The 9272-nt window shown below is 44.5% G+C and overlaps 6 non-coding genes across 6 annotated transcripts in view; 4 read left to right on the plus strand and 2 right to left on the minus strand.

The window, feature by feature from the left end:
- Trnak-cuu overlaps positions 1–56 on the minus strand; it is a 73-nt gene extending 17 nt beyond the window's left edge. The window contains exon 1 of the tRNA in view: positions 1–56. This exon is cut by the window's left edge and continues 17 nt beyond it. This is a non-coding gene — a tRNA (tRNA-Lys).
- Positions 57–2760: 2704 nt separating this feature from the next.
- Positions 2761–2848, plus strand: Trnay-gua. Its single transcript is given in 2 exon segments — positions 2761–2797; positions 2813–2848. It is a non-coding gene; the product is annotated as a tRNA-Tyr (tRNA).
- A 1615-nt stretch (positions 2849–4463) lies between these two features.
- Trnaa-agc lies at positions 4464–4536 on the minus strand. Its single transcript has one exon. It is a non-coding gene; the product is annotated as a tRNA-Ala (tRNA).
- Positions 4537–6270: 1734 nt separating this feature from the next.
- Positions 6271–6367, plus strand: Trnay-gua. The gene is made up of 2 exons: positions 6271–6307; positions 6332–6367. It is a non-coding gene; the product is annotated as a tRNA-Tyr (tRNA).
- A 1815-nt stretch (positions 6368–8182) lies between these two features.
- On the plus strand, positions 8183–8267 carry Trnay-gua. Its single transcript is given in 2 exon segments — positions 8183–8219; positions 8232–8267. It is a non-coding gene; the product is annotated as a tRNA-Tyr (tRNA).
- Positions 8268–9185: 918 nt separating this feature from the next.
- Trnay-gua lies at positions 9186–9272 on the plus strand. The gene is given in 2 exon segments: positions 9186–9222; positions 9237–9272. It is a non-coding gene; the product is annotated as a tRNA-Tyr (tRNA).

The raw sequence follows: 9272 nt of genomic DNA on the forward strand, positions 1-9272 counted from the left end.
GAACCCACGACCCTGAGATTAAGAGTCTCATGCTCTACCGACTGAGCTAGCCGGGCACATGTAGGTTTGTGTCTCTACACTTTCATAAGAGAATGTGTATCCTTTTCGCCCCCTTAAGGTAGTCATGAATTGCAACTTTAGATTTTGTTTTGTCATTTACATTAGTTTTCTAGGTAAGCTGAAACTGTAATAATAAAAAAAAATGCAGCAAATTATTACTCTGTATTCTACTTTACGTTTTCCTTCTTTTCTCATTCTCGTTCATTGGTGTCCATCTTTTCTTTCCTATTTTTCCCCTTTCTCTCTATTTCTCTTTCTATCTTGATCTCTCTTTCTTCTTCTTCCTTCCTCCCTCCCCCCGCCCCCATTAACCATAGAACGTTTCCTGGATCACTGGGGCTTTTCCAGAGCCCAGACCTTGCTGCTAACTTGACTCTGCGCGTAGTCCTAGAGGAGCTCAGTTCCGTAGGCCTCATCCAGGGCTCCGTGATCCACCAATGCTTTCTGCTGGCCTTCTCCACCTACCAAGTCGACCGGCTTCCTTACTCTTTGTGTTAAGAACAGACCTGAAGGGGACAGTAATGCGGACCAGCTCGGTGAGGAGGCTTCTGTTGGCAGGTGATGAACTACCGCAGATCCGCAGCAAAGTAGAGGTAGGACAGCTGATCACGTGTCTGTCAGGAAGGCTGAGTCGGCTCGGTTGCCTGTCAAATTCATAAATTCATAGCAAGAAATAGAACTATGTGGTTTGACGCATTTTCAATTGTTTTCAAAATCTGAAAGACTAAATTCATAGCCAGAGTTGACTGGTAGATAATCAAAGCGAAGGGGCTTCGATGGTAACGGTTACAGCATTTCCAGTTAACACTGTCAGGAGGCCATTGAGCTTGCCTTGCAAACACCCACTTCTGAATGACCCGTCACCCTCCCCATGCTCTCCATCCAAGCCTTCCTTTTTCCTTTGCCTAAGTGTTGGGTCCCTAGAGGACAGGCCTTCGCACCCCCCCACTTGATCTGTTTTGCACTCTTGCGGTTGGTTGAAAACAGGAACAAAAACAGGAACAATCTGTTGTTTTCAGCAATGTTTCTAAGGATGTTTAAGGTGATGAGCTTCCTGCCTTTGCTGGCCTGGCCTCCCCTGCTGATGGCTGTATATGCTGTGTGAGAAAGTGGAATAAAGGCTTGTCTGCAGAACCTGGGGCTGTGTTGTGTGTTAATCCCGACGTCCCTCGCTCAGAAAAACGACAGTTGCCGTGCTGGCGCGGCACCTGAGAACCCGAATATTAATGTCTCACCATAGTCTAGCCATTCCATTGAACAACAACAACAACTCGCTTGCTCCCTGTTCAGAAAGGCAGCTCCCTAGGTCTGGCAAACACAACCATGTATAGAAAACTAGGAGGATGGATTCGCTAGATTTGTTGATGTGGCTCGAAAGTACGCAGTGAAACATCAGCAGTGGATTTCACCTACAGTGCGCGAAGCCCTAGTGTCTTTCAGATCGATTGACAAATGGAGTTAGGTGATTACAGGTGGTTTAAATAAAGAGATTGTCTCTTCTCCTAGTGGGAGACCAGGAAGTCCGTGCTCAACTCTCTGGCTGTTTGGGGGTGCGGCAAAGCTCCCTCGCAGGGTCTTTTGGGGACACAGTTCTATTAGATCTGAAGTCTTCTTAGCCTCACTTACTTTTAATTACTTCCTTCTTCCAAATACAGCCCCACCGAGGGTCAAGGCTTCGTGCTCTGAATTCCATACAGACACAGTTTAGTTCACAACAGGAAGACAAGCAACCAAGAAAAACAGCCTGTGATGCTCAGTCTTTCGGGAGGTACTTGAATGTTTGCTCGACTGAATGCACATCATCTTTTATATATATAATGATCAGTCAATGTGAGTGAATTGACTTAGAAAATCTGTGAGTTTTTCTCATTAGAGGTCATCTGTAGGCAGTGCACGAGCTCCTTGGCGAGAAACAAGAAACACCAACCAGAGGGCAGTCATCCGAGGGGCCCGCTGCTGGACCGGCTAGGCGCAGGATCACCTTTGAACTTAGCAAGGCTCTGGATGAAGGGCACAGACTGAGAAATCACTAAGCAACCGAGCCTATTCAGGGACAGTGTTTCTTCCATCCGTACAGGCAAGTGCGTTCTTTAGACCACCGTGGCAGTTTGAGAGACAAAAAAAGGATACAGAGATGCAGGGACTCAGTGCAGTTTGCAGGGCCGACTGGGCCTTAGGTGAAAGAAACAGAAAATCCTGTTGTCCTATCCTCTTCTATCTTACCCTACCCTATCCTATCTTTGTTTGCTTGTTTGTTTATTCAGGCTCTCACTTGGACTGTCCCCCAACTCACTCCGTGGAATTCACCGAGTTCTCCCTGCCCTGACTTCCTGGTATTGGGATTGGAGGAGAACGCAGCAACTACATCGGGGCCAGTCACAGACTCTTGTTGCAAATCGAGGTTAACACGTTTCAAATCTTTAAATGGGGCAAAACCTGGCTGTTTAAATTCACCACAATAAAAGTTGGGCCTCGCAAAGTCCTGAATAGTTTTGTTTCCTTGGTTTTCAAACTCCATTTTCTTCTGTGGCCAAGGCACTAAGTGACAGAAATTTGGTTTTGAGGAGGCACTAAATTAAGAAGAAGAAAAATGAAAGAGAGAGGGAGAGAAAAAAAAAAAAAACTCTTATACAATGAATAAGACACAGGGTCTAATGACGCAGAGATGACATCCCCACTGGGAAGAAAATGCACGTGGGCCCTTCGATAGCTCAGTTGGTAGAGCGGAGGACTGTAGTTGAATAATCCAGTTATCCTTAGGTCGCTGGTTCGAATCCGGCTCGAAGGAGACCCTAGTTTTGGCAATTTTTTTTTCTGTGCACCCTCTAGAGAATTGGGTGGCATCTTCAATATTTGAAACAGATTAACACTATTCTCGATGTACAGAGAAATGAATATAATTTTTAAAACTTATTCGCTGTAATAATTTTTAATGCTTGCAAGCAGGCTTCGATTTAATAGCTCACATAATCTCATCCCTTTGAAGATCCTTGTCCCTTGAGGACAGGAACTAGGAACACCGTCTCGGCCGGGGTCTGGAGCCGGGAGTGCGCCCTCAAACCCCGCGCGAGGCCCTCGGGCAATCGGTGGGGCACGCGCGCCCTCCAGTGGCCGGAGAGTTCTCAGCAGCCGGACCTCAGGCTCAAGCTCCTCAGATGCAACTGTCCAATCTGCTTAGCTTTACCGTGTTACGGTGGTTTATTGTTGCTGTTGTTGTTTGTTTTCAAGCAGCTGGGAAAACCTGGAGCATATCAGAATCACCTGGAGATATTTTACAACCGGTGCTAATTTCAAAAGGTATGCAAATAATTTTAATGGACTGCAAGGGCTTCTAAAACACTGCTAGGCTGATGTAACAGCGGGTTTATCAACCAGGAGTCTCCGGCCTGCCCTGGCAGTAAGGTGAGCCTTTGTTTTCAAAACAAAACAAAAGGCACTTCTAGAAAAGAAATGGCAGCTTTAGGAGATAAATGCAAAAGGAGATTAAAGACAGCTCAGTATCAGTAGAACGTATTTGCTAGTTTTGTGCTGATTCCATTAAACTACGTTACTTCTGCTCTCAAAAATGTGATTTCAGATACAAAAATGTGATTCTCAGATACACTGTGGAAGACTCTCAAACAGAGCAAGTAAGACAACGTAATTGACAAAGGTTTTAGGTCGATCAGAAGTTATGCAAGATTTCTTGCACCTTCCATCCCATGTGTTAGAACTTTTATTCTCTTAGCAAATTTATTTTCAATTTTCGTTGTAAACCATAACGATCTTAAGTTACCAACATGAAAAACCACGAGGTCGGCCTAGTTGCAGACCGGTCTGAGCTGGCAGTTCCGGAAGCTCTTGTGTTTTGAAAGTGTGTTGGGGGCAAAAAAAAAAAAATCCAATTTTCTTTTTCAAAGATAATGTTTGGGCCTCGGATACAAAATGTATTAGATTGTCCTGGACTAGGCTTCTCTGCAAGGCACAGTAAGTTCCCACCCATTTCTTTCCATACCTTGTGCGGTGTTCTGGGATGTTCTAGAACTGAAGGCAATAAGCAAACGACCTAGATTCAGACACACCTAGACTCCTCATCTTATTAGCAAAGGGGAATGCTTTAAGAACTTGATCGGAAAACGGGAAATAGTGAATAAAGAGATATTATCAAATAACTGAATGTAGACCTGCGAATTCTCTCAAAAGTAACAAAACTCCAGCTCTCCAAGTCGTGAGGGAAATCTCTCGAAGAAGTCGGCCATTTCCCATAGAAGAGTGTGGCAACAAGCAGGCCCTTCCGGGTTGCTGAGGGAACCCGAGAAGTTAAAAGGGGTCTTTAGAGTGAGGGAGGTGGTGCCTCTAGCAAGCTGCTCTTGCTCTGACAAAATATGATTGGAGGGGAAAAAAACCCCGAAGGGTGGAAAAACTGGAGAATGCGGGCATCGATCCCGCTACCTCTCGCATGCTAAGCGAGCGCTCTACCATTTGAGCTAATTCCCCACCTGGTGGTGCACGCTTGCTGCCTTGCTCCCTTTTCATATCTGGATGTAATTCAACACCAGACAGTATTTTTCAATCCACCAAATAGAGACTTTCTTTTTCTCGGGGTTTAACGTTTGCTTTTAAAAGCCCAGTGAAATCTGGGCAAGATGATAAAACTGAAATGGAGAAGGTGAAATGTCGCATTTAAGAAAGTTTTTCCTGGGCTGGGTGTGGTGTTCCGTAACCCCAGAACTGCAAGTAGGGAGAAGAGGTCCTGAGGCAGGAGGAAAATGGCCTCTTTGAGACCAGCTTGGGTTACCATAGCAAAACGAAGCTAAAAGTGTGTGATTGTGGTTTGGTAGTCGCGGAACAGCTCCGGGGTGACTTCGGCCCGGGACAGACGACAGACAGTACCGCCTGTTCGGCGGAAGGCACTGGGGTACGTTCAGGGGGCCAGGACGCGGAGATCACTGAAACAATGGTGCTGGGATTGGCAAGAAATTGACGTTGGGACCCTGTGTACACAAACCAGATGCCAGAGGGAAAATAAGCTTTCGGCCGAGAAAAACACTAATTTCCCAGGCGGCGAGGCTGGGCTTCCACCACCTTCGGCTAGGTGGTGAGCTTAAAGTTTATTTAAAAAAAAAAATTCATTGAAATCGGAGTAAGATAATAAAAATTGAAAGGGAGAAGGTGAAACATATTTAAGCCACTGGTTCTTGAGCCGGTTGGGGCTGAGTTGGAGGCCCCGTCTGGGCCATTTCCTGAATACCAGGCCAGTCAGAGCTGAAAAAAAATCTCCTTTAAATAGGAATACATAATGAATAAACAAATAGGAAAAGGAAAGAAAAGAAAGAGAAACACACAACCAAAAACCCAATCCTGTGTCTATGAGCTGTGCAAGGCACCCACACAAGCCTTTCCAGGGTCTTTGGACCACCCTTAACGTTTGCTTTTCTCTTTTGCTTATTTATTACAGTCAAGGTTGACAAAAAGAAAATTACTTTCTGTGGAAAGAAGCTCCCTCCACATAAAAGATTTTAAATCTCTGATGCTAAAACCGTATTCCTATCTTGCAGAACTATTATTCCTCTCATAGACTTGACTTGCTATTCACCACTTTCGAGATTCTTTCTCCTTACTGGACAGAGTCTGCCCACTCTGGCCAATATTTAACCTTCAAACGACACTGAGAAGTGTAGGTGCGCAACAGGAGCAGGGTAGTCCACTCCCAAGGCACGTCCCCATCTGCTGGCGTGGTTACACTCATGGCCCGAGGTCTTCAGCAGGAACAAAGCTTGGGTTTCCAGAAACACTGGGATGGATGTTACCTTTCCAAACTCTCGATTTCCAGGGGTGCTCGAAGATGAGGAATGTTTTACATCCTACTCTGAAGTGTTGACAGTCGCTAAATGGCACCACTTTCTCAACTTTCGGGAAGAAATGCCAGGGCACCAAAATGACAAAAGGCCATTGCTCTCCCCCACCCACCACTACTTTCCTCAGTTGTCTCAAACTTAATGCAACCATACCATTTATCTAGCAAACCTGGACAAGTCTAAGAGGAAGGACAGGCTACAGAGTATCTAGAAGACAGCAAATCTTACTAGTTTGTTTTGTTTTTATATATACCCATGAAACTATCAACATTATTATATAAAATATTCCAACTGTTTAAAGAGATTACTTTAAAAATAGTTATGACAATTAAACAAAATAGAGATAATATTCCTAAGAACAGGTTTCTCATCTCCTTCGATAGCTCAGTTGGTAGAGCGGAGGACTGTAGTGGAGTTTCACCCTCTCCTGAGACATCCTTAGGTCGCTGGTTCGAATCCGGCTCGAAGGACAAGTGTTTTGATGGTAAGGAACGTATAATTTAATAACAATCTCCCCTAAAGCGTAAGTTTCCTTTAGACAGACTTTGATAACCCGTCACTTACTTACTGCCTCCTGGTTGCTCTAGTTCCTCTAATTTATACCCACTGGATATGTAGAATGTCAAGGGTCACCCTGCTCCCAAGACTTTAATTTTTCCTAGGAATCAGGACATAGGCGACAGCCAGTGGGGTCCTCTGTGGTCGGGACCAGTTGGTCTTGGCATAGGAAGAATTTTGAGGCTATGCCAAGCATACCCCAAAGCAAAACGTCATGTACCATTTCCAAGAGAAAGCCATCAGTTCAGTCCCTTTTGCACAGTGTGTCCCCAACACACTCCACCCACCTCCGACAGTACTATGCACACCTAAAATGTGAGATCCTCTCACTAGGGACCGTGAGATTGTCCCAGTGAGGGTATAAAAGAGGGGCCGGTCCTCCTCCTCCTCTTCCTCCTCTTTCCCACTATGGGCGAAGACGATTAACATCTCCCAAATGACAGATGATGGGTGTAGATACTTATACTGGAATCCCAGCAACTGGAGAGGTTGAAGCAGGAGAATCTAGGCAGAGCCCGTAAAGATCTGCAGGTTTGATTTTGCTGTTGGTGCCTGCGTTTTGGTTTTTCTTTCTTAGAGGTTTTCTGGAGCACCTAGACCGCCTCAGCTGCTTACAGCCTTCCCTCAGCTCCCCACCCTCTCTCCGCTTCAGTCTCCGACACTAGCCGAAACCCGGAATCCTCGACATTGCTGTACGTGTCGCAGACCTCCAGAATACTAGAAATATTTCCATAAATTCTATATGCTTTCCTTACCTCTCATAATTAATAAACTTTAAAACGTATAAATTCCAACAAATACATAAAAGCTTCCCGTTCGGCTTGCCATGTTCTCCCACGGGACTCATTTTTCTGTCTTGGCACCAGGAAGCTGAGTGGCCCATAGGTGGTCTCTAGGCAAGCATAACAGCATAATTAAATATGGGATGTTTACATTTATCAACTTTTGTTCCAGTATAATTGTTCAATATACAAGGGCCACTCCATTCCTAAATACATGCAGTGCTGGCTAGGTTTTGTCAACTTGACACAGCTCGTCATCTGGAAGAAGTTTCAAAAATGCCTCCACCAGATTGACCTGTAGGCAAGTCTCTGCGGGCATTTCCATGACAAATTTTCATGATGAATGATTGATGTGGATGGCGCAGCCCGCTGTGGGTGGTGCCACTGTGGGCGGTGCCACTGCTGGGCAAGTGGCCCTGGCTTGTGTAAGAAAGCAGGCTGAATAAGCAAGCCAGTAAGCAGCACGTATCTTCCATGTTATCGGCTTCATTTCCTGCTCCCAAGTGCCTGCCTGCTTGAATTTCTGCCCAGGTTTCCCTTATGATAGACTGAGCAAGATGTGTAAGTTAAATAAACCCTTTCCTCCCCAAGTCACTTTTGGTCATAGCATTTTAACACAGTGAGAGGAACAGAACTAAAACACATGTCAAAAGTTTTGTGTCTCATTCAGTTGCATTCACCCTTACCTGCATGCTTGTCTCTGAACTGGGCAATAGCCCTGTATCAGGATGCATTATCTATGATATTGTTGCTATTTTCTCTCACTTTTAGCAGAGGGAGGAGGTCCTAGAGAGACAGGACAGCACAGTGGGACAATAAAAGCGATGTCCTAGTACCTTAAGAGACTTTCCTGGTAGCTGTCATTTTGAATGAATCCAAAAGTAGAATCTAACAACCGGCTATTCCATAAATCATCAAGTGCTTGACAGCTCTCTTAGGCAGCTTCCTTCGATAGCTCAGTTGGTAGAGCGGAGGACTGTAGGTGGTAATTGATATCCTTAGGTCGCTGGTTCGAATCCGGCTCGAAGGAGGGTTGTTTTAATAGCACAGACTCAATGACAATTGAATTGATTCTATTGTCAAAAGATAATATGCACCGATATATTTAACCAACTTTAGAAGTTCAGATTTGGAGGCGATTTAAGTTCATGCATATAAACTACATTCAGTTTAGACCTGCAATTTTAACGAGATAATTTTTTATAGATAAACATACTAGAAAGATTTTCATACATGTCATAATTTATAAACTTTTCATAATTCATATATCCCATACAAATATCCCTGGATTGCTTCTTGTTTTTCCCGATGGTACTCATTTTTCTGTCTTAGGATCAGGAAGCTGAATGGCACCATCGGTGCTCATTAGCCAAGCACGACAGCACACTTAAAAACGGAGTGGTTAAAATTACTGTTTGAGGTGTATGTCTAATGTTTCATTCATTTGCTTCATTACAATTGTGCAAAATAGCAAGTTTCCCTCCTTTTCTAAAAGATCCACGTTAAAGGTCTCTCGTGCACTTGTGTCTACCCCTGGTTTTCCTCGTTCAGAAGGGAGAGAATCACGTGTTTCTCTGGTGAAATGGGCGACAACTGTGCTCAGGATAGTATTGTCTGCCTCTGGTATCACTGTCATTTTCTCTCACTGTTAGCAGAGAAAGGAGAGCACAGCAGGGAAAGTGCATCAAGGGGATGATGTTTCCCTCCGGAAGGATTCAGGGCACGCACATTCCTAGGAGCAGTTTTTGGAAGTCTATGCGAAACACTTATGCATTAAGAGCACACATTTCAAACATGTTCTTACACACATGTGGTGTGATCATTAGCTAATTTTAGAATCTCTAGTACTTCAAAAACACTTCCTTATCACTTATTTTACAACAAATCAGATGAATTGCAACAAATCTACCAGCTTTTTTATAAGTCTTAAAAACAGTGTTGGCATGTTCCTTCGATAGCTCAGTTGGTAGAGCGGAGGACTGTAGGTGTGATGCTGGTAATCCTTAGGTCGCTGGTTCGAATCCGGCTCGGAGGA

This window comes from Microtus oregoni, unplaced genomic scaffold (genome assembly GCF_018167655.1).
Source record: "Microtus oregoni isolate MIOR12 unplaced genomic scaffold, Mior012 000042F_ref0000377, whole genome shotgun sequence".
Lineage (NCBI taxonomy): Eukaryota > Metazoa > Chordata > Mammalia > Rodentia > Cricetidae > Microtus > Microtus oregoni.